At 37.6% G+C, this 25,448-nt stretch overlaps 1 protein-coding gene and 1 pseudogene across 12 annotated transcripts in view; both read left to right on the forward strand.

The window, feature by feature from the left end:
• Positions 1-23,570, forward strand: part of LOC134482377 (large ribosomal subunit protein mL48-like) — a 52,575-nt pseudogene extending 29,005 nt beyond the window's left edge.
• Tenm3 (teneurin transmembrane protein 3) overlaps positions 1-25,448 on the forward strand; it is a 2,726,621-nt gene that overhangs the window by 1,270,322 nt on the left and 1,430,851 nt on the right. The window lies entirely within an intron of this gene.

A 25,448-nucleotide genomic window follows, 5' to 3' on the forward strand; every position in this document is an offset into this window, starting at 1 on the left:
TGTTGTGTAATAGCTATTTCACCGGTAAATATTACTTAAATAATCAGAGTGAAACAATTATTAATTATGGTTGTCTTGTGCGTGCAATCATTTTGGCTTTGAACACAAAGTTGAATATAGGAATATCACAGTGTCATGGAAACATCCATCATCCTTGACCTGAAAAGAAACTGAACTTAGTGGATATTGGACTAAGAAATGTATCACTTTGTTCATTTCCACTTTCATTTTCTTTTATCATGTTAGCATTAGAATGTTGCTAAAATAAAATTATACTATGTTAATAGTATTCTGGTAGATTTGTGCACTAATGTCTTCTGTGAACCCCCAATTCTTGTTACTTTGAGATAAAACTTTTGAAATGCTGACATTTCTTTTTGAATACAGAAGAACTGTTCGGGATTAAGGCACTGGAGTTTCAGCCTCAGTTGTACTGAGAACAAACACGAAAGCTGCCTGTGCATTCATGGGTTTCTTATGAAAAAATGATAAACTAAAAGCCCCTAGAGACGTCAAATTCTTCACTTAAAGCCTCACCTACCATGGCAACACCTATCCTCTGACGCTTCCTATATGTGCAGTATGAAGCAGTGAATTCAACATTCACATCTCTTCCTCTTTGTTTTGCGCAGTGTTAAATGGCTGAGGACAACCATTTTGATTAGGGTTTTCTAAATCTTATTTTATAGCTGTTACCTATGTCTTTTTAAAATTTATTTTAAAAATTTACAGTAGTTTGCCTCAGCCCTGACAATTCTTCTATGACTGCCATTCTGCCAATAAAGCTAAATCCTCTCGTTCTCATAGTGACACACATATTTAATCCTTTTAGTAGAATATTCAAGGAGGTTCATAAACTTTTAGTGTTCAGATGATTGATGTACCTGTTAAAATTGTCTCTTGCTTTTGTCCCTTGCCAAAGAAATGATTAAACCCATAATTTATATTTTTGTAATCTTTAAGAGTGATAGAAATCATAAAATAAGAATTTAAAAGAGAAAACTTGAATTTCTGGTACTCTTTGGGCATAAATTATCATCTACAGCCTAATTAGGTGGTTTTCTAGAATTAAAAAAATATGTAATCATGTAGAAACTTAGATTTTTTTAAAAAAGAGTATCAAAAATTATCATCTTTAACTCTAATTGGCAAATATAACTTTAGAAATAAGAATAGGTCTTTTAAATTCGTTTCCCACTCATTTTTTTTCCTGGTCATAACACAGTAATTCTCATTTTCACTGAGCCAATCCTCAGAACAATTTCAAGTTGTGAGTTGAAAGAATAATGGAAAAACGTCCTATTTTTAAACTTATATTCTATCTAAATTATTCCTTCAATCGCTCAGTCATTCAATCCTTAATTTCCACTGTCATCTCTACTTGCCTGAGGAGGACAGTTACCCTTTATGTTAACTTTGCCCTCTTCCTTACATTGACCCTGAGGAATCTCCCTAGCGTAGGTGAGACACAGGTACCTGGGCTGAGGATTCTTTTCACACCAGGGAAACTCCTTGCTGCTTCCATTCCTGGGCTCAAGCCTGTCTAATCAGCTTGCTCAAATTACTTTGCCCATTTTAGTTTATTGTATTCTATTTTTATAAACTGCATTAGAACACTTAGCTTTAAAGAATTCATACATAAGAACAATTAAAAATTAAGTCAGTGGAAGTAAACTTGACCCTCTTCCTGGACTCTCTGTCTTAAAGACTGAAGATATGATACTCTTGACCTCATTCGCCCCTCTGCCAGATTCCTTCACATTCATTCATAAATCTGTCTTTACTCAAACATTTCTGGAAAATCTCTCTCCTTCTATTTTATGATCTTCTCGCTGTTTATTTAGAAATCCAAATACTTTCCTAATGCTGTTTCTCATTTTATATGCCAGTGTCAAAGTGGCATTTGAAAACAATGCATTCGTGATGATGTATGTTTAACAGATAACATTGTAACACACGTAGTGTAAACCTATTCTCCTAATCTACAAGATCAGCCTCCACACATGTTCTCACAAGTAGACCTGTTTAAGAGTAACTATTTGGCAAACTATTGTGAAACTAGAAGCGCACTGAACCACTTAAGGTGATTTTATTTATGCTACTGCAATAGGGAGAATATTTATTAGTGAGAACATGTCAACAAAATGTGGGCCTGAGTTATGTGGAGGCAAGTGACAGGAGCAGGAAAGGATTGCATCATTGAAGAGGTGGGGAAGGGAGACCATAATGCTCTCTGGCTTTTAGTCATTTCCATAAACAGAAAAGAATGAGACTGCGTTAAAGGGTATAAGGTGGGGACGTATTTTAAAATGCATTGCTTCTCATGAAAGTCTTTTTGCATAAAGTGATGTTTTACTATTGTTTACCTGATAACAAAGCTTAGATCTTCACCATATTTGTATTGAAACTACACACTTAAATATATATTTACACACACATATATATCTAAATGCAAATGTTTTAACTCTATCCCAGCTATCCTTTAATGTTCCTGGTATGCCCTTATAAAATATTGGCACATTTATAGTTTTGATGTTATGGAGGAAGATGAATAGAACAATTTGTAGAATTCTCAATGGTAGAAAAATATAATGACCTGAGACCAAGAAGGTGCAGAAGTTACCTTCTCCCTACCAGTATCAAATGATGCCAATGCTAACAATGTTAAGGACACATTTGGAAAGAAACCATGACCTATAGTATCATCTGAGGTTTAGATGTTTGTCCTCTGTGTGTGTGTGTGTGTGTGTGAGAGAGAGAGAGAGAGAGAGCCTGCGTGTGTCTCTCTCTTTCTCTCTGTGAGTGTGTGTGTGTAAGAGAGTGACTCTGTCTTCTTTCTGTGTGAGAGTCTCTCTCTCTGTCTCTCTCTTTCTGTGAGTGTGTGTGAGAGATTCTGTGTGTGTGTGTGAGAGAGAGAGAGAGAGCCTGCGTGTGTCTCTCTCTTTCTCTCTGTGAGTGTGTGTGTGTGAGAGAGTGACTCTGTCTTCTTTCTGTGTGAGAGTCTCTCTCTCTGTTTGTCTCTCTCTTTCTGTGAGTGTGTGTGAGAGATTCTCTGTGTGTGAATCTCTCTCTCTCTCTCCCTCTGTGTGTGTGTGTGTGTGTGCGAGTGTGTGCGAGCGTATTACAGGAGATTGGATGATTGGACCTAGGTTCTTGCATATGCTAGGCACTGATCTACGTACCTACCCGCCCATATTTACCTGTGTGAATGCTAGAAATTTTCTTGTACCTTATTCAACCATATAATCTAATACAGACAAGAACCACTAACCTCCAAATTGGGCAAATAAAATGATTCTGCCATCCCTCCTGTACTATTGTTTTAGATCACCCAATTGATTAGGGGTAAGAAATTATTTAACTGGGCCTCCCTTTTTCAAGCTCTAATTTCATAGGCATTAAATCTCTGCATTCCTCCCTGGAAAGGCGTCGGTAGTGCAGTGAGAGCTCACTAGAATGTTGGTAGTGCAGTAATAGCTCACTAGAGAGCAGACTTGTCTCAGCTGTTTCCACCTCGGCCAGGTGGTAGAAGGAGAAATAAATTTGCTTACCTGTGAAAACAGGTTGCCTATAAATCAAAAGGGGTCAAGTTATGTCCACCAGATGGTGGTTTTAAAATCTTAATGTGTAAGTTAAGGTATAATAGATTACTGGAGGTGAAATTTCAGTTACGTTGAATCCTTGGTTGCCTTCTGGGATCCACAGGGAGCAAATGGTTACAGCTAGAATGTACAAACATGAAGTCAGGTTTTCATCTTACATGACCTAGTTCCAAAGGTTGTGATATTGACCCATCCATTTTCAAAATAATGTCTAATTATCTATCAGAATGGCTTACTGAGACTCAGATGTACACATGTGTGTGGATCTTCTCTGCTCAGTGTACTTTTTAATTTGCTGTCGTTCTTTGCATTAGTACTAGATGTAAGCATTCAGTAGGTTTTTTTTTCATAAGATTATTCATATGTAATACTCTGCTCACTCCCCTGACTCTGCAATCCTTGTCCCTTGACCTCATCTATTTAGCTCCAAGTGTACAAATCGAAGACCTGCAGAGAGAGGAGAGAGCCAATGTGTTCTGGTTGGTCTTCTGGGGTAGAGTTCAGTGTTCAGAGTAGGGCTCATTCGAAAGCTTTACTAACTGCTTCTCGTTTGCCACCTCTCTGTCACCAGCATTAACTGTGTAAACACATTTGGATATGAGTGCCTTTTTTATTATAAACCAGATGGTCACAAGAGAAACTGAAATAATCCATGCATGATGAAGGATATTATCATGATTGTCTATACATTCTTGTCTATCAATATAGTGTGTGTCCAACACAAATGACCTTCAATCATCCTTCCCCGCATGATGTTTTTCTTAATGCTACATTGTGCACTTGTGTCTCACCCCACCCTCCTTTTTTGGAAAAGTCTGAATATTTACATAATGATAGCTGACTCTAATCCTCCACTCTGCTGCTCTTTCTCTTTGATTCCCTGGTTTAACATCTTCTTGCATAGGAGACAGCATAGATTCTCTCTCTCTCTCTCTCTCTCTCTCTCTCTCTCTCTCTCTCTCTCATCTTCCTCTCCATCCCCCTCTCTCCCCTTCCCTCCTCTTTTGCTCTTTCACTAAGCAGAAGAAGGGACAGGACAATATGTAAATTTCTCTCAGGCCTCTTCATATATGCTCATTCTTCTGCAGAATTAGACACTTATCTTTTCAAATATCAACATGTCTACATTTCAGACTTTTGTGAAAAAAAAAAGACTTAGAACTTTGAATTCCCCTTCAAGAAAAAAAATGTCTATTTTAAAAGAACTAAGATTTTTTTTAAACACTTGAAATCATTAAATAGATACCATTACCCCTAATGGAAAAGAAAGAAATAATACACACTTATTTCCTTTAATGAACTGGCTTTTAATGAGAACAATGGAAATGTAATCATGACTCTGGGTATAACTCATATTTTGACACTGATTCCTGACTTGAAGACACTTAACCATGCATAGGATTAAAACTGTTTTCTCAGTTAATACTTAGATATGAAGCAGAGGCGAAATTTTATTTTATTTACATTAAAATTACGTCTTTCCATTGTACGTTGTACACATGCATTCTTCTTTATTTATTTTTCTTAACATTTATTGTTGGCTGTGAGACAGTCTCACTATAAAGTCATGGCTTGTCCTAAACTCATGTGGTTTTCCCTTACCGTCGTCAGTGTTGGGATTGCAGATGTAAGTTTGACTCTGCAGCTACTTAGGAGCCAAGCGTGATGACTTCTGAGCTAGATAAAATGTAGACCAGCTCATTGGCCAGGTTCTCTAACGAGTTTTCAGCATGTTGGAGCAAGGCTAGGGATGGCTTCTAACTGTAATTTTCCACTTGCAATTAAATATATAGACGTTAGTTTAGGAATCTCGACATTGCTTGCAAAGAAAGCCTTTCTTGACTTTCCGTTTCCACTGGTGGAATAAACACTCTTGTATAGTCTTTCCATTGTTATCAGAATTCTTTGTATTGGATTTGGAGAATTATGGGACAAAACCGGACATACTTTTGTGTTCAAAGGCTCAGGAAAGCAATCTACTACGATTTGACTACGATTTGTCTTAAAAACAAAGAACACCGGGGTTGGGGATTTAGCTCAGTGGTAGAGCGCTTGCCCAGCAAGCGCAAGGCCCTGGGTTCGGTCCCCATCTCCGAAAAAAAAAAAAAAAAAAAAAAAAAAACAGAGAACACCAGGATGAAGTTTATTTTTATTGATTATTTTTAAATAGTAATTAAATGGTGCAAATATCATATTTGACATTACCAGTCAGTGGACTATTAGGACAACTATTACTGTAGCAGATCTGATTTTCCAAAGCTGTAGAAAGGCTCTGTGATTGGGGATATTTTTCTGTTTTAAAGAACACTGGTCATGTTCGAGGTGCACGACCTGTTCCACCAATAGCTTCTGTGCCCTCAGCGCTGAAAGGGAACCTTTCATTGGGGAAGTAGAGAGAAATCACCAGACCTTGACAGAGAAATCTATTCAGCAGTATTTTCTTCATATACAGATATTTCATTGTAGAAGTCACTATTATCTTATTGTAAAATGGGAATAAATCACATGCAGTTCTCTGGTGGGAATACAAAAGAGTATAATTAAAGGAGTTGTTCAAGGTAACAAATGAAGAAAGGCACAGGTCATTCCCAAGTCTTTTGAGGCTGGTGAATCAAATCCGTGTGATTATTTTACTTGAACTTTTAATAACGTTGCTATTGGGGATAATAATAAATGTAAAACCACATAAGTGGTTTCTATCTGTTAGGGATTTTCTAAAAATTCATGTATGAGTAGTCCATATCTATCATATACGTCTATTTACATGGGAAACATCAACAGGCAGAAACAATGATTATTCCTATGTTTGTTTTTTGTTTTTTTTTTTTTGTTTTTTTGTTTTTTTTTGTTTTTTGTTTTAGGCAGCACTATAAGGCACAACTTTATCATCTAGTAGTGTTGAAGGTAGCTTTCACATCCACTTCTCTTTCTAGGATCAATCCTCCATTTTAGAATAAGACTATTTCTACACATACTTCAAAATTCAGGGTTTAGCTATAGGTAGTAAAAAATGTAGACTTGGAAAATATTGTGATGATATGTTGATCTCAAACTAATCATCATTGTCTTGGTTGCTGTTTACATGCCCTGAAAAGAAAAGTTAACCGTGACAACCTTTAAAAGAAAGAATAGAATTGGAGGCTTGCTTCCAGTTTTAGGTTAGTTCATGATCAGCTTAGCAGGGGGCATAGTGCCAGGTCAACAAGCATGGCATTGATGCAGAAGCTGAGCGCTTATATCCTGATTCACAGGCCAGGGCAAAAAGAGAACAAGATGGGATGCTAAGTTCCTCTTCCCTAATTGGTTCCTGTTCTCTCAGTAAAGAAGTCATGGGCCAATTGCTGGACAGAAGGAATGGGCCGGACTTCCAGGTCCCTAGAAGCAATCAGACAGATGCAAGGGAGAAGAAGAGAGTTTTTGCAATGCTTCTGTAGCCGATTCTACAGGAGGGAGGTTGGAAGTATTCAGCTGGGACTAAATGAGCAACTAAAGTTTAGGGCAGTGGAAAGGTGTGAAGATAAGAATATTGATATAGGCATACTTTTCCAGGTGGGAGCTAATAGCACCCAGCAATTGTCTGAAAAGGCAAGTTGAAATTGAGCAACTGTGTGTGTGTGTGTGTGTGTGTGTGTGTGTGTGTGTGTGTGTGTGTGAGCATATAATAACAGTGTAAAAAGAAACCGTGAACTTTAAAGAGAGAGAGGAAGCATATATGGGAAGGTTGGGGGGATGAAAGGAAAGGGAGAAATGTAATTATGTGATAATCTCAAAAAATTAATAAAAAAACACAAATAAAGAAAAGTACAAGAAGACTATTTCTCCCACTCCTAGTAATCTTTAAGAGCTTGTTGTTCATTGTGTAGGACTGAGGGCTCATAGACTCCCCCCAACCTCCACGTTAGCATGTCTATTATTGCTGTTCTTGTTCACCTCATGTTTAGGCAGCCATGTTGACCTGACTTCATAGATGTAACATTTGACATTGTTAGAAGATACAATCTCACATAAACCCCCCTGATCCTCTGGATGATAAAATCTTTCCGTCCCCAGCTCTGCAATGATCCCTGAGCCTTAGACGCAGAGATTGCACTGTAGTTGTATGTAGCAACAGTTAATGAAAGAAGCCCGGGCCTTGTTTTCAGAAGTCCTGGGGTCGTTACTGCTACGGCGGATCTTTGGTTTGCTCAGAAGCAACAGTGGTCGAGAATGAGTGGAACCCTGGGAAAGGTCCTTGGCCTGTGGACCAATACTGTTTCTAAGCAAGGCTTTTCCCTCTTAAGATTTAGATTTTTGGGAGAGCATCCCATTTGTTCTGCAGGTGGTATTCTGAGGACCCGTCGGTACTATAAGACAAAGGCCACTCACAGCACTGCAAGATGCAGACCCTTGGTGAAAGTGCTAGAGCCCAAAAAGAAAAAAAGCAAAATAGAAGTGAGAGCCATTAATGTGGGGACAGATTATGAATATGGGGTTTTAAATATCCACGTGACATGACATAACTCTGGCAGAAATTTATGTCCAGTATGTCTACCGCCTTTGCAACTGACATCAAAGTCAATGAAAGTTGTGCGATGCCCACCAAAACCATGGAAGTGATGCAGTTACCAGACCAAGGCAACAAAATGGTTCTAGACTCAGTCCTTACCATGAACGAGTGGTGCAGATCAGCGGTCTGAGTGCTACATTTGCAGAGATTTTCTCCAAAGCAATCTTCCAGAAGGAGTCAGACGGTCAGTGAGTGAGCACACTGAATAAGAAGACTTCAAGGGAAGGTTCAAAGCTCGGCCAGAACTGAAAACATTGTTGACTAAGTTGAACTAAATGCTGCAAGCCCTTCATGTAATGGTTGATGTCAGAGAAGCTCCTCCTGAAAGATCAGCGTTAAGGAGGAGCATGAATGCTCATACTGGGAGTGCCTTCTTGTGTCCCTGACAGCCATGTTTGCCAGTTACCACTTCCCTCAACAAGAAGGAGGGCGTTCTCCACCTAATAAGCTGCTGCCGCCACTGGGAGAAAAACAGAAGCCATGAATTTGAAAGAAAACAAGGAAAGGTATACGAGGGAATCTGAAGTGGATAAAGGAAAGAGAGAATGATATATTTTAATTTCAATATATAATATTGAAATAGTAGGATATAATTAATTAAAAATTAATTATAGAAATTAATACTACTGCTAAAGAACAATAATAATAGTAATAGCAAAAAAGTTCAGGAGTCTATATTTCAGAAATGGAAATGTTCAGACTGGAATAGTATTTGACTAAACCTGCATTCATTGCAAATTGGGCCCAGCTTGTGAGAGTCATTGTGGTCTAAGATCTGTCTGCCAAAGAAATAGTAATAATAGTAATAAAGAATAATCATCAAAATTTAAAACAAAGAATACTAAAAATGAAGACAGACTTTTGGATTATTTGCATATTGGAGATGGCAGGTAGAATATACAAACTTAGGTACTTTATGCTCTTACAATAGAATTATTCTAGAAGGCACCCAAGATATGTTAGCGATACATAGCAGTAACCCAGCATTTTCCACGCAGAGGTGTTTACAAGCCAGCAAGAAAGCCTGAGTGTAGGATAGAAACATAGCTAATTGTGCCTTATGCCTTCACTTTCTGTTGCTCATGGGGATGAGCTGAACTGTGGAGTGTAAGAGTCACACTATTCCCAGCACTCCAGGAGACGATGACTGTAAATCTTACTTTGAAAGACTTCTATGCAGTACCCAGCTCTCCTATTGATGATGGGTTTTGTACACATGCCTGACCTTTGAGTTACTAAAATATACCAGTAGAAACTGCATTCCCCGGAACAATGGAATCCCTGGTGAAGTGTTTCCTCCCCTAAGAATAGTAAAATGTCAAACAGACAAAAGTAGGAAAAATTATGTCTGGAGACAGCTGCCTTGCCAGTAAAACCTCAGAATGTTCCAGTTCTTTCTGAACTGCAGTCTGGTATCCATCAAATTATCTTTAAAAAATACCATTTTGATAGAAAAAATATCTTAATTGTTCCCTGATTTTTCCTCTCTAGCATAACTAATGAGAATAATAAAAAGAAATCTCTTCATTTGGAGCACCTGTAAGTCAGGCATTTCACATACATATCTATCATTTGATCCCATCCCTAGTCTCATTTTAGAGTTGAAAAATCATATTCATAATAAGCAGTGTATAAAAATTTTCTCCAGTGCAGTTGGGCATTTAGTAGAAAACCTGGGTTTAGACCCAATTTTCATGAGAAGCCCAAATCTTTTTTTTCCCATAATGGTTGGGTGCCTTGCCAATTATAGCACATAATTATAACGATAATACCTTGTTTACCCACACCTTTTTATGAGTGGCAAAATGCTGTACAAAGCATGCAACTGATTTCTCTCTATGCCCATGGGGTTAGAATCTGTAAGTTTTCACTCATAGGCAGCCAGATGCACATATTGCACTGAAATTAGAACTGTGTCTAAAGACTCTGGAAGCAAAAGAGGGAGCAGATATCCAAAACAAATTAAATGGGAGTCACACAACAACTCCTGAGTTGACTGCCATGTAATCTCGCTGTTTATTTGATTTTAATGCTTTTGTGCTTTGGCTGTAATATTATTGTTAGCCATAATTTTTTCTAGTATGTCATCTCTGTGCTATCAATTATTCCCACTTAGTATTCCCATACACACTTCTGATGTCCTCAGACACACCAGAAGAAGGCATTGGATCTCATTACAGATGGTTGTGAGCCACCATGCGGTTGCTGGGAACTGAACTCAGGACCGCTGGAAAAGCAGTTGGTGCTCTTAACCACTGAGCCATCTCTCCAGCCCATATTGTTTTTTTCTTTTCCATTTTTTTATTGAAAATAGATCCTCCTTCCATACAGTTCGTCCCCACACCACAGTTTCTCCTCCTCCTACTCACTCTAGCTCCCCCTCTTACCCTCTCAATTAAACACAGCCCCACTCTGTTTCTTCTTTAGCAAAGAGCAGACTCTAAGACACAACAGCTAGACAAGACAAAGCAAGGTGCAGTGAGACAAGGCGGAAGCCCTCATATCAAGGCTGGACGAGGCAACCCAGCTGGATGAGAAGAGTCTCAAGAGCAGACAAAGAGTCAGAGACGCACCTGCCGCCCTCCGCTCTACGTACTAGCCCTCCCGCCAATGGGATTAACTCACTCCTTTTGTAGAAAAAGCCCTCTCACAAACAAGGAGATAATATCAACTTTCTATTCTGATTCAAAACAGAAAACTGTTACTTTTTATTTTACATTGGTGTTTTGCCTGAATTTATGCCTGTGTGAGGATATTGGATCCCCTGAAACTAGAGTTAGGGACAACTGAAAGCTGTCATATGAGTGTTGGGACTTGGACCAGGTCCTCTCAAAGAAGAACTCAGTGCCCTTAACCACTGCGCTATCTCTCCAGCCCCCAGAAACTGTTACAAGTTTGTACCGATTCATACTATTACTCCAGCGTCTTCATCACTAGCATCATTTTTATATTTTCTGACTCTCCTTTCTTTTACTTAAAGTCCATTCAGTCCCTCTCGTATTGTTTGTCTTAGTACTTGCCGCTCATTCTGGTCAAAAGGATTGTGGAGGAGCTGATGAATGGCAAAATCGACCACATGTACTGAAGAGCAGAAAGCACACTCTGGAAATTAGGCTTTCTACAAAAGGATGCAGAGAAGCGGACCGTCCACATAATCGTATTTAGTTCCCAAACTGTGGAACTGACTGTGTAATTTAAACCTGGAGAGAACCAGATGCCTTGGAGGGCAGGATAAGTGAAGTTAGAGAAGGATAAAGGAAAAGAAGTGACATATTTGGAATATTAAAACACAAAAGGAAAACAGATGCTACCTCGTTCTTTACTTAAGAATAAGCTGAAAGAATTAAGTATCTGTTAAGAACCTCAGCTACTGCTAGATATGAATACGCATTACAAAGACATATGATTTGGTCAGACCTTGGAGATATTTAATAATGAATTAATACCGATAATGGCAAACAATGATACCACAGCTAAAAATATTTCTGTTTAGCCAATTTCTTTACATTTTACAACAAAGTCCTTTCAGTGTGCTTGCATGCACACATCTAGACCACTGCAAGCGAGGAAGAGAAAGAAAGAGGGACCTGTTCATGTAATTCCACCCTCTTTCCATTTTAATTGGATAATTATACTTCCCAACCCGGCCCCATTCTACGTCGCCGTCCACGGATATTCAAACGCATGGTATCTTTTCTTCCGCTGCAAATAAAATGCAAACCTGTAATTTTTTTATTCTCAAAAGTGGAAAGCTGAGACTTTCATGGCTGTAAAAACATAGTAGGAGCAAAGTTTTTATAAAAAAGAAATCCATGAGGCAAGTTTATTCATCCTCTCCAAGAAGTGATGTGAAAGTCACAATACGTGTTAATAAAAGGCATAATGACATTGCAATTTAGGTAATGATTATTAAGAAAAGCGATTTTCAATTTAACTCATCATCTTAAACAAAACATATTGCCACATAGCATAAAGCTGATAAACATAGCTTGCCTCAAAGTTAATATCTGGCCCCCCAAATTTCGTACATTTCTGTTTTTCTTATTTATAATTTTAACTGAAATTTAAATTTTGCAAATTTCTTAATCCTGACAGAATAATTTATTAACTTTATCTAGAGGGTTCTTTGTTTGTGTGTTTTGTTTTGCTTTGCTGTTTTCGAGCCAGTTTCGCTGCAGCACTGTTGGGCACTTCTCCTTCTGAACACGAATGTGTGATCAGCCCCTGCAGACTGTGAGCAGGAGTTCACCTTGCTTGCTGCCAGGGAGGGAAACCTCAGGAAGCTTCCAAAAGACTACTGTGTGCAAGTTTATCCTCCGGTGTCTCCCTCACCTATCTGTGCAGGAAAAGGCAAGTGGGACTCCTTGCTAGAACTTTACCTTTACCTATTATGACAAATAGTTTGTTATTATTGAAACACATGAGCAGCTCATGGGTCTGCTATGTAGGATGCTCACCATTTATGTGGTGGTGGACAGAATAAATGAATTTGTCTCACATTTCTACCCGATTTTTCACTTGTTAGGAAAGATATTTTCTATTTGTCTGAATAGTTTTAAAAAGTTACTGAAGTAGATATTGTCTAGTGAATTCATAATTTGAAACAATATATGCATTTTCATACATCGAATGAATAATGTGGTCATTATATAATAATAAATGCAATAATGTAACTATTATAATATAAACATTTCTGTTATAAAATATATGTTATTTATTTTATTATATAAGTTTGAGTACTAATATTTAAATCTGGAATTCAGACTGTAATAGATAACTTAAGTCCATATGTATTCACTTTCACATGCAGAGCAAATTCCAATTCGCTTTACTACTAAAGAGAAAATTGTGGTTTGTATTGGTTTGGTTTGATTCTTTTCTTTTCTTTTTCTTTTGTTCCTGAAAAATAGGAAAAGTTTATTCTTTGTGATCGGAGTTGTATCTCATTAGGTAGCCTGGCTTTGAGATAAACAGAAAGAACAAGCGTCTATCTAGAGACAGGAGTAAGTAAGCAAGCAAAACAAAACAAAATAAACAAACAAACAAAAAACAAAAAAACAAAAAACAAAACAAACAAAAACCAAAACTGTGTACATTTCAGATTCTTAATCCAGAATGCATAGTTCAGTGTTTTATAGTAATACAGAAGTAATATTGTGTAGTATTATTTTATTGAACTCAAAATTCTCCCAGGACCTGAAGATGAGAAATGATGCTTTTGAATGGAAGGTCAAATGAGGCAGTCTTTGCTAACGCAAGAAAGCGAGCATGTGTGGATGACTTATCACTAGGCCTTTCTAATAAGCCTCAAGAATATACTGAAAGGGGCACATTTCAAGAGCATAGTCCAGGGTTACTGTGACACGATTAACATTTTAGAGACCTCACCTAGATAAGGGGAGCTACGGACAGTCCTCATGCAGGTTTCCAGCCAGCTAGACCGATTACATGCTGCTATATGATTCGAACAGGCAGTTCATCAAACCGCAGCACAGTAATTTTGTTTCTGTCACACTTCAGTCATTACCCATCATGCCAATGAATAGGCATCGATGACACTTAATTCCAAATACTATATTATCCTACCTAAATACTGCAGAAAGTCATCAGTGGTAAAACAACAAACGAACAAAAAACAAAACAAAATTCAAAATCTATCAAGAGAGTTCATTGGTATAATATAAGTAGCATAACAGACAAAGAAGGCGAAACCCAAGACAGTTGACTGTAGAATCCTGGGATGCACACATAGCGGGTGAGTACTGGTTAACTCTAGGAAGAAGCATCATCTGCCTGTTTACATTTGTAGATTTCTCTCAAGAGTGATCTTTGAGTCTGTCGTGGTAACAGTGCCTGATTTGTTTCTGCAATCTGAGCATCGCCCCACCCTGAGCTGTTCACATTTGGGGCCTCTTTCGTGTGCAGTCATGCCCTGTGATACTCCGCTGCTATGCTGGGTGCGAGATGTTTCCCTGTGACCCTGAAAGCATAGAATGGTGCTTTTGCAGAAATAGCTATGCCGTAAGGGGAGTTAATAAATGAATTCTACCCTTTCTGCACTATGCTGAAATCTCACAGGCTACTGGATGAATCCTTTTCTGCTACTCACAAATGTAGCCGTTTTCTTCAATGAGATATAAAGGTACAGGTATGGCATGGTTTTACACACACACACACACACACACACACACACACACACACACACACACACACACACACCACATACATACATACATACACACACACACCACATACATACATACATACATACATACATACATACATATACACACACACCACAAACACACACCACACACACAAAGAGAGAGAGAGAGAGAGAAAGAGAGAGAGAGAGAGAGAGAGTGAGAGAGATTCAATTTAACTGCATAGTAAGATAAGATACAGGCTTTATATTTTAGTGGACATGTTATTTTCTTATTTTCAAATTATTAAATATTTTTATTGTTAGCTACAGAATTTTTAATTCTTAACACTTTTATGGCCCAACCCTGTTTAGACACATTATTGTATTAACAACAGTAAGCAGTTAGGGTTTCTTACACTTGTCTATATAAATAAGCTGATTTTTTTTTCAACCTCTACTTCAACAGAAAAGGGTAGCTGAGATCACTAGGGAGACGTTTTCCAGTTAGAATAATCCCATCTTCCTGTAATGGTCAGAGTTCATATTCAATATTGGGCATATTGTTTCAGTTGAGTTTAAGTTATAATTATAATCTGAAAGCAGAGAGGTATTGGTTTTCAATGATGGTGATGGTGATGGTGACGGTAATAATGATGATGGCGATGATGATGGTGATAAAGCACGGACAGCTGGAGGAATCTGCAATGCACCACCAAGAAGGAGCGGGAACTAGTGGGTAAACTTACTTGGAGCCGCTTGGCAGGTCTCAGTGCTAGTGAGTGAGACTGTGGACTACCAAGAGGGGGAGGTTACTTTATGAGGAGAACACAGTACTCTTAGGAATGTCTGATCTGTGGGTAGGTTTAAGACAACAGGTTTCAGACTCGTGTTCTTATCTGCTCTGGGGCCTTTAAAATCGCATCTTACCTCCCCAAGGGAACGTGCATGTTACGAACCTTTATCAAAGTTGGGTGGAAACTCAAGGTACCTGTAGGCATGGGGTCCCAGACTGTTTGCTGGCTGCATCTCTGTTTTCACATCTGTTCCCTCTGGTCAGAGAGGCCACTGCTCCAGTTTTTGGAGGCAGCGGTTGAGATCTATGGTTGCAGTGTTGCTCTTGGGTTGGTTAATGTTTGAGTATTGGGTAATGTATTTATTTGCTCATCTCCACTGAACATTTACTTATTTTCAACTTTTACTGTTAAAAGCAATATACCAACGGTATGGTTAGATTAAAAGTATTTTGAGAAGCTCATCCATGAAAACTGTACTTACAACATTTCTATCATGCATTGTCCCTCTTCCGACTCCATATTCCTCACCTGTGGGTAAGCACATGGGCGAGATACACACGCTACTGCACATATGTGAGCCGGATATTCAAATATGGAGGGCTGGGTTCAAACTCAGATACAGGCTTGTCCACAAACACCTTCCTGGCTGGCAGGCCTTGCCTGCCTATTTCTGAAATGGCCATTCTTTCTTTATTAACTATCTGCATACTTCTTAGCAGAGAAACCTCAAAGATCCTATTGTGAGTATTAAAAATCTATTTCTATGTATATAAGAAATACTCAAGTTAATAAAAAAAAATCTATTTCTAAATGTATATGTGTCACTACTATATTAAGAGTTCTTTCATAAATTAGATCACATCTCTCGCTGGTTCACACACCTATATTTTCACCTTCAGGGATTTTCTAGTATCTTCTCATAATTTTCCATATTGTCTCCTAGAGATATTTAAGTTCTGGGGACTCACAATTTCACTCAACAGCAAACTGATACCTTTCTTTTTCCTTTCTTTCTTTTTTCTTTCTTTCTTTCTTTCTTTTGAAAATGTACACTTATTTATGGTGCTTGATTTATTGATCTCAGTAACATATTCCCTGTAAGCTAATTTGTCTTAGTGCCTAAGTTAATGGAAATGGAATTAACTATTTTACAATTAAAGGCAATGCTTGCTATAGGGCTTTTACAGTTACCTCTTATTACTTTAAGTAGGTACTTTGCCACTTAAAGTTTTTAAAGCGGATCCAATCATGAAAACATGCTAAATTTTATAGCTTAACTTTCTGCACATGTAAACATAGTGCCCATTTTCTTGTTTTAAGATATTTACACAGACTATCACTGCTATATTTTCTTCACGTCAATGGGTGGGTATTACTGTATTGTTCTCTCTTTCAGGGGAAACACCATACTGAGCTCAATGTAAATTTTATTTGCAGTAATAGGGCCATCAATAATCTGTTTAAGATGTTTACATTTATTTTTTTTAAATTCCTTTTATTTTCTTTCCCTCCTCCTCCTCCACCTCCTCCTCCGTCTTTTTTTTTGAGCCACTCTGGTTTTAGAGGATTATGTAGAGAACTAGGAATAGCATCTATCTGGTAAAAACAGAAGATGTTTACATTTAAAAAAGAGGTTTCCATTTATATTCACGAATGAGAATGGGCTGTGAATTTCAATGAAGCACTCATATCTGGTGATACCTGAATTAAGTCTTGAAGTCTTTCTACATCAATAAGTAGATTGGAGGGGGAGGTTTTCAGGATGGAACGAATACTAAATGTGATTAGAAAACAAGTATCTATTTCTGAAGTGCTATTTTCAAGTATCTTTATACTACATATTCATTAACTTCAGAGATTTATGAACCTGTAGATGATAGTCTGTTTGCTTAAAGTTGGGTATTATGGCTGCTTTGAATGCTGGCTCTACTGCATTCTTTCTGGATGTGCTTGGCATTTTATTTCCATCCTGTTAGCCATATTTCCTTTTGAAATATGGGTGCAGTACTAGCACCCAGTCAGTGACTTTTTAAAGTTCAGTAACAGTGTGCATATGAGAAAAGAAAGGCACTGCTGGGTGCATAGTTCAGAATCTAAGTGCCGGGTAGTGCTATCATTTTAATTTCAGTGAAGCAAATTATGCATCAGTAATAAAGAAGCTATCACATTTCTATTTTATTTTTCACTTTTGTGATTTTGCTTTTTTTTAAAGTCTTAACCAATTTCTCATTTTAAAAGCTTTGAGTACTACTACTGCTAATCTGAACTTGCCCTCATAGAAATTTGATTGTTTCCTTTAGTTTTATTTATTTCTATATTGTTGCAGAAAGAATAATAGATTTTCTGTTTACTAGTGTATGTTGAATCCTTTTCATTCATCTGTTCCAACCTTTGACCTCTTTATATTTCTTGCTGGGATCAAGAGGGGAAGGAGAGCTGCCCACCTGAGGAAACATGAAGATGATAAAGAAAGTCTTCCCCTGCTCTGAAATTTGCTACTAATGATACATACTGGATTTATCTACCTTTCCCTCCTCCAAACAGAAAGACTCGGCAAACACATTTATTCTTTACATATTACAGTAACCTTCTTAGCACTTCTTAACAAGGAAATCCTTGCAGATATCTATGCTTTAGCTGTATATGAAAGAGCAGAAGGACAGAACGAGAATTTGACGTTGCATAGCATGGGTCAAATCTCAGCTCATGACATTAGATATGGTATGGGATCTGTGCCTTGCTATCATGTGTGGCAGAAAATGACAGTAGTTTGGGAGAAGACCTGAGTTAATATGCTAAGAGTTTCACTAATCTGTCCTGCGCAGCGATGTTTGTTTCCGCTAACATGTGTCATTTTTCTCTTATTTCTAATTCTCTTCACACTGTACTAGAGAGGAGAAGATGACATTTGTTTCATTTGGGGGAACTACCTAACAGCATATTGTCAGAGTGTGTCAAAAGTTATACATGAATTGATACTTTTCTATAACCAATTCAAATGTTTAAGTTAATTTTAATCTCCTTTCTTGTGTATATTAACTGTAAAGATCAAATATCAGGCTGCTACATTGTACTCTTGTTTTTTAGGTAACCTATCTAAGTGTCTTTTAATGTATCCTTAAAGCAATCCTAATTTTTCAAAAATAAATATTATTTTAACAAAACTATTATACAACAATATTCTCTCCTGAACCCTGAAAAGAATATTTTTAATATTTTTAACACGGTAACTACTTTCCAACCTAGAAATGTATACTATCTGATTCCAAATGATTTATATTGCATCTTGCTGGGAGCAATGTATCAGTATCAATGTCAAAATACTATGGACAACAAGTCATTATTCCAAGTCAAATTTTTATCCTTAAAGCCCAAATATATATATTTTCAAATAAATGCACTGCTTCAATCCCCAGTAAATTTATTTTTGGAGGAAATGAAAGTCAGCTCAATGATACCCCTGGGCACCTAATACCCTTGCATAATCATTCAGACTTGGTTGAGAAGAGTTGCTGTGTGGACATTACCTACCTTCTGAGAATGCTGGGCGGATTAGAGAAATATCTGAGAAATTACTTGGGCTTCCTCTGGAAAGATGTTATTAATATGAGATGGTATTTGTATTTGAATGAGTAAGAGACTGAAAGAGGATTATTCCCTGAAGTGGAAGGGCGGCATGGTGGGGAAGAAATCAAGCGCTCTACCTAAAATAAGATGGATTTCAGTGATATCAAAGGGACACTGGGATTCTTCAGACCGCAGTGGCAAGCAAAAGGACGCAGGCTCTGATCCGCAGTCCATCCAGCCTGGTTTGACTGAATAGATTCATTTACACAGACAGGAGCCATCAACAGAGAATCTCTGGGGTAGAGAAAGCTAGGAACTATTGAGTTAACATAGGGGAAATCTACCTCTCAGACCCCTGACATTCAAGATGAGATGCCCCACAATTTATGTGACATTGCCCTGGAAGTGGGAGAGAAAAAAACATTAAAACTTGTGAATGATATGGGTATGGACAAAGGACATGTCAATGCATGGGGACTTTGAGGCTGTTCTGCCACACTATTGGAAATAGTCTCAAATTATTTAATGTAGCTATAAGAATCCACCAAAAGCTAGCTTGTTGATTTAGGAGCAAATTTGTTTTTCAACTCTCCCATTAACACTAAACTAAGAATAACAACAACAACAACAACAACAACAAAAGACAGACTAAAACAACCCCAAAACCAAGAAGTTGATTCTCATATGAAATACTTAATAGATTTGAATATTGTTAATTTATAAAATAGTACAATAGTGGAAAGACATATGAATACATTCATATACATACACATATATACATACATGTATATATGTGTATTTGTATATGTGTATGCACACATATACATGTATAATGTATGAACACATGAGGGAGAAAGTCTACATAGATCTATGTTAAGAACTGATTAATGGATTTGTGGGGGTCAAGGGGTGTCATCTATAAGCCAGTCAGCAAGAAAAGTCAAGGGTGTAGTGAAGCCTGAGGGTGAGGCCACATGATGGAAAATCTGAGTCTTTACCAACCCATGGCAGGACAGAACCTCTGGCACTCCTCAGACCATCAGTAGATCAAATGACAGACTTCCACATTGCTGAGGCCAAAGTTTCCTTGCTGTCCTCCTCACTCCAATGCTAATCTTTTCTAGGAACAACATCTCAACATCCTTAGCTCAGTCAAGTTGAATCCTAACACTAAATAACACTAATTTTCCTTCCTCAGTTGTCACTTTCTTTGACATTTCACTGCTTTATAATAGCTAATCATCATTGCTACTGAAAATTATATCACAAATGTTTTCACGTGCTTTGTAATTTTAATATATATATATGTATATATATATATATACATGAGTACTAATTTTTATACTTCCTATGTTTCCAGCTCCAATGTAACTCATGTCTCCTCCCCATATTCCTCAAATTTATGAACATACACTAAAAACAACAAAAAAGGGGGAGGGAAAGAAAGAAAAGGAAAGGAATATCTGAGTCTAGTCAGTGCTTTTTATATGCATATGTTATAGGCCTGACAACTTGAAATTTTTTATCACAAATTTTATCCCTGGCAACATTTGATTTCCCATTCTCTCAGCAGCCACCAATTGCCTTTCAATGGAGGGCCTTGTGAAAATTATTCCCATCTACATGGTGATGTCAAATAATGATGTCATTATTCTGATCTTATTTAGCAACAATAACATTGAAAGTTCATGACTGGATTCAGCATCCTTGTCATGACTAGAAGGCTTTGTCTCATAGCAAGTGTCCTGGTCCCCTAGATCACATAATCCTTCTACTCTTGCTTCCATGATCTCCCTGTGCCTTGTGTTGGCTTAGGTGGTGTAACATCTTAACTGCAAAAATAACCACAAATGCTGCTCATGGGGCTGATATTTGTTCATATTTCCAAGTCCAACTATATTGTGGACATAAATTAAATACAATTCACCCTACATAGGTACAGGTATGGTATGACTTGCAGATAAAAATTCCAAATATAGGATACTTATTCGTTGCATCTGATCTCTCAGTATATTTATTAACTCAAGGATGAGGGTTGTGGAAACCCAAATATCTCCTTCCCAACAAACATGGAACAAGGAAAATAATTTAGTTAATGCATGGAACAGAAAAGTTGGGCTCCAGGAAAGGTTCAGAATGTGATACGAGATGTGAGCCAACCTGTTCCAAACCGCTGGGCCTCCCTTAGTCCTTCCTGTTAGAGAATAATTATTAATTTAAACCTTTATACTTGTTGTTAAGTGTAATGAGACAATGTTTGTAATGCATAAAGCACAGGATAGGACTGAGCTTTAGTCCTCAAAATTAGTCATTGCTACACTGCCTCCATCGATTTCACATTGATCTCTAATGTCTCCCAGGAGATTTTTTGAGAACAAAGACCCACTTTCCAACACAACTATATAAAGCTACAGCGAGGAGTTAGAGAAGTGAAAGGCACTCAATAGAATACCTAGAGGACACATAATGAGGATAAAAATACTGGCTGTGTGAACAGAGAGTTCTTCAGCCAAGTGCCCTATCCCTTCTTTGCATATGACTACTTCAAATGCAGAGATGAAAAGCAGCAGAGACAGGAAGAAGTGGGTACAAGCACAGGCACTGGGCATCTCTACTCCAATCTCTCAAAAATTCTCTTGACTGGAGCTTCTGTTTATGCAAAAATAACAAAAATTCTTTAAAACCCTCTTGCTATTTTATCAGTCTACCCATGTAAAGTCCACAGTAATACATGCTGTAATATATCTAAAAATGAAAGAGATATTAAAATAATGTTTCTGTTCATAGACCAGAAGAGCAAGAAGCAGTGACCCTGTTGTCACTTTTAAAGGACGTCCCTGGTCGCAGAATCTCTCGGCCAGGAGCTAAGATTTGCTACTTGAGCTTTTAGGCCTTCATATGAGTCAGCTGTCAATTCTCCAACTACCCCCATCTCCAACTTCCCAGTCTATCCTTGGATCATCTCTTTCCAATAGCCTTCCAGTATATTAGAGTTAAATTAAACTCTAGTTACTATCTGAGGGATATATACCTGAAAAATCTTAGTTATTACTGTTTTCTAGATACACACACACACACACACACACACACACACACACACACACACAGACACACATGGCATATAGCATACAAAAATAAAAGTACAGGATGAATGCTATTGTGGGAAAGGAAGTAATACAAGTAAGTATAAGAATAAGTAATAATATAGAAAGTGGATTTAAGTAAAATGCAGTGAATATAGAGTATATTCCAAAGAAATGAAAACATCATAAGATGTGTTCCTGATTGCTTCCTTCAAAGTAGTCTTTCTGGTGTTATAGGCAGAGTAAGTAAAAGTGGCCAAGTCCTTGTTGTCTAATAAACACACTGCTACACTTAAAAATCACACGTATTGATTATAAAACAAAATATTCTCTTTAAAAGTTTTGGAGACGGTGCTTCTTAAATGTCCCAAATAAGTCTAGTGTGCACCAGGCTAATGGTCTGGTGTGTGGGGGTCGGGTGGGGGGACAAGTTAGTCTTCACATGCTAACATGAACGTGAAGCCATCGCAGGATCTAAGAGGAGCCTGAGATTTCCCACTTACAGTGAGACCTCAGGTGCTGCTGGTGCTGCTCCTGGTTTCTGGACCACATTCTGAGTAGCAAAGGCGTAGATGAAAGTCAAGAGACTGGCCAATGCTGGTGGGGAAAACTATTCAGTTGGGTTGTGCTTCATCTTCAGTAAAGGCATACTCACCTGGACTCCAGCATCTCTCTTTCCCAGAAAGATCAGAGCACTCCAGTGCATCTAGCTGTGCTATTTCAAGTTTCTACCAGAAAGGCCTGACAATAATAACCAATTTGCACACCTTTGGTCGGTCGCTGTTGTAGCAAGTACTGAGGGAAAGGTATCAGGAGAAGTCATTTATGATAGACTTCTCTATCGCATTACCATTCTCTAAATATCACCCTATAAGCTTTTGTAAGCAACACATTCTCACATTCCCTTCTGCAGGTACTTGACACTCAATAGGATATCAAACTGTTTTGTTATACTTTAAATCTTTCATCCCTTGAGGTTTAAAGCATTCTTCCACTGTAACATTATTAAAGAAAGAACAGGTTTCAGTATACTTCCAGTGGAATAGTAGAATCACTCATTTGTTTCATTTCTTAATAGCTTATATAATTATTTATATGCATAGATATAGAAAATTCATACTGTGTTAGATGAACAGCATTGTGCTTTATTTTAAATCTTTGATTAAAAGTCCACTATCACTTTTACAGCAACTCAAATTAAATAAATGTAATGCAAATTTCTCTTTGATATAAATTTCCCTTTAATTTTTCCCTCTTGTTTTTATTATTACTGGTCAAATAAATTTTAAAGTGCATGTCAGAATTGCATGTTATAATTCTGTTTCAATGTGACAGCACATTTTGGAGGAAACTATTTTTTGAGGTGATCTGGGATAGGTTAGAATGCTAATCTCACAGCTGTCTAAGAAGCTATCAGTGCTCATAAATCATATGGTCTGTAAGAAGAGAAGTAAGCTTGAGAGGTTAGATATCTTAAGAAAATTGTGACAGAGGTGATAGATGGTAAGAAATGACTACATTCTAAGTATGTTACAAAGGAAGGAATGAGCTGCATTTGTGTTAAATACTGTTTGCACTTTTAAAATAAAAAACAGAAGCACATTAGTGACATAAGAACTTGACATATTTCAGCAAACTTATTTAGTAAATTTCAAGCATTTTGTCCATTAAAGACTTATTTCAATGTGATCAATTATTTTGCTGACATTTGAGAAAATCTGAACTACCATTCTGTATTTTTTTTTGGTGGGGAATATTCCACATTTTCAAAGATACACTTTCTGGGTGGAATTCTTGTTATGTGTTCGGTGTGTTTACCTAGGATAATTTATTTGAAAAAACATCTTTAAATATAATCTATGAAAAAATCAAGAAGAAAGAGAGAGAGAGAGAGAGAGAGAGAGAGAGAGAGAGAGAGAGAGAGGGAGGGAGGGAGGGAGGGAGGGAGGAAGACCTTGAATGAGACATTTCTGACTGAACTGTTTGGAGGCAATGAAGCAGCTAACTTAAGCACAAAACCTGCAATACCATCACTCAAAGCAGAGACATTGTCTCTGGAAATGTGTACAGCAAGGACCCAGTGTCGCTGTTTCAGGGGTCGCTTTATTCAGCCTTTAAAGTGGGTAGTCTGAATTTAAATAGGAAATGTGACCATGTTTCCAATAATAGCTAATCATTTTAGTCACTGGAGACTTTTGCACAGCCCTGTGAAGTGAAATCACTTCACTTCCAGGACTGTAGATTTTGTTCATCTGGACTACCTGTGATCTATCAGAGGAAATTCAAACCAGATGAAACTCCCCCAGGAGTTCAAGTAATAGTCACATCATTATTTCTTCTTAGTACCTCACGCTCTGTTAAAGTTCTTCTATATTGTTAATGACAGGGATAGTTTTTATGTTCCTCTGAATTTTGTGAGCATATTAGCAATATACACATGCATACATACATGAAAACACATATGTAAATATACACTCACATGTGTGTACACACATGCACATGTGTACACCCCTACACATAACCATGCGCACACACACGCGCGCACACACACACATACACTCAAGTGTAAACATGTACCACCCCAGCAGCTTGCGCAGAGCAATTGAACTCAGGACTTCAGTTCCAGTGACAAATGCTTCTACCCATCCAGAAACCTCACTGGCTCTGTATCAGCACATTTTAATCAGTGACTTCTTTCACAGCATATCACAGGAATAATAAAGTCTAAGTTTTATATAAATGTAACACAGATGAATGTCATACAAGTGATACTTAAAACGAGTTGCTTAGAGCCTTTCCTATTCTTTAATCCTTCAGATAATTTCTTTTAAAAATCTTGTTAAAATATGCATGCATACTGTCCTTCCATTAGGAAATCTACTTCAAACTTCGTAGTGTTTTCACAATCTTGTTGTACCATATTTGCTCTAAGCCAATATTCACTAGTGATCCACTGTTGTTCACACTTTTTATCACAAATTTTTTGGCATAAATATTTATAGCAAAATTCCAAAGACATTTCCGACAATTATCCATCTCTTGTTTTCCCTGATATTGTATCTTTGATTAACTTTCTGCATTTGTCATAAGTAGTGTTCAAAATGCACGTATATCACCAGTCCATGCTTCATTTGCACGTTTTGCTGTTTAGAAAACAGGCCTATTTTTGCCCCATGATCCCCTTACAGGACACTGGTTACAGGACATTCTTTCGCTCCTTCGGTGCCTTTGGCTCTGACAGCCTCTCCGACATCTGTTGTCTCCGATGACCTTCACAGTTTTGAAGACCACTAGTTAGGTACTTGGTAAAATGACCTTCAGTCGGGATTTGCCTGATGTTTTTCCACGATGAGACTGGGGTTAAGAGATCTTGTGAGGAAGATTGGAGAGATAAAATGTACTTTTCATCACAGCATCTCAAGGATATATACTATCAGCAAGACTAATCGCCGCTGAAGTTTACCTTGATCATTGGACTGAAGTTGTGTTTGTTAGATTTCTGACAGGAGTTTATTTGCTCTCGCCCTTTTCTGCATTATTCTTTCTGAGTGAAAATCATGTTGCTCAGTCATGGACATGAGCGCTCTACTCCGTACATCAAAGGCAGTATGTACTCACTTTATTTTTACCTGTTTTGTCCATTGGGTCCTGTCTGTTTATTTTTTTCACTCATTGAAGCATAATCACCTTGCAGACATATACTGCATCACG

Source organism: Rattus norvegicus, chromosome 16, assembly GCF_036323735.1.
Source record: "Rattus norvegicus strain BN/NHsdMcwi chromosome 16, GRCr8, whole genome shotgun sequence".
Taxonomy (NCBI): domain Eukaryota; kingdom Metazoa; phylum Chordata; class Mammalia; order Rodentia; family Muridae; genus Rattus; species Rattus norvegicus.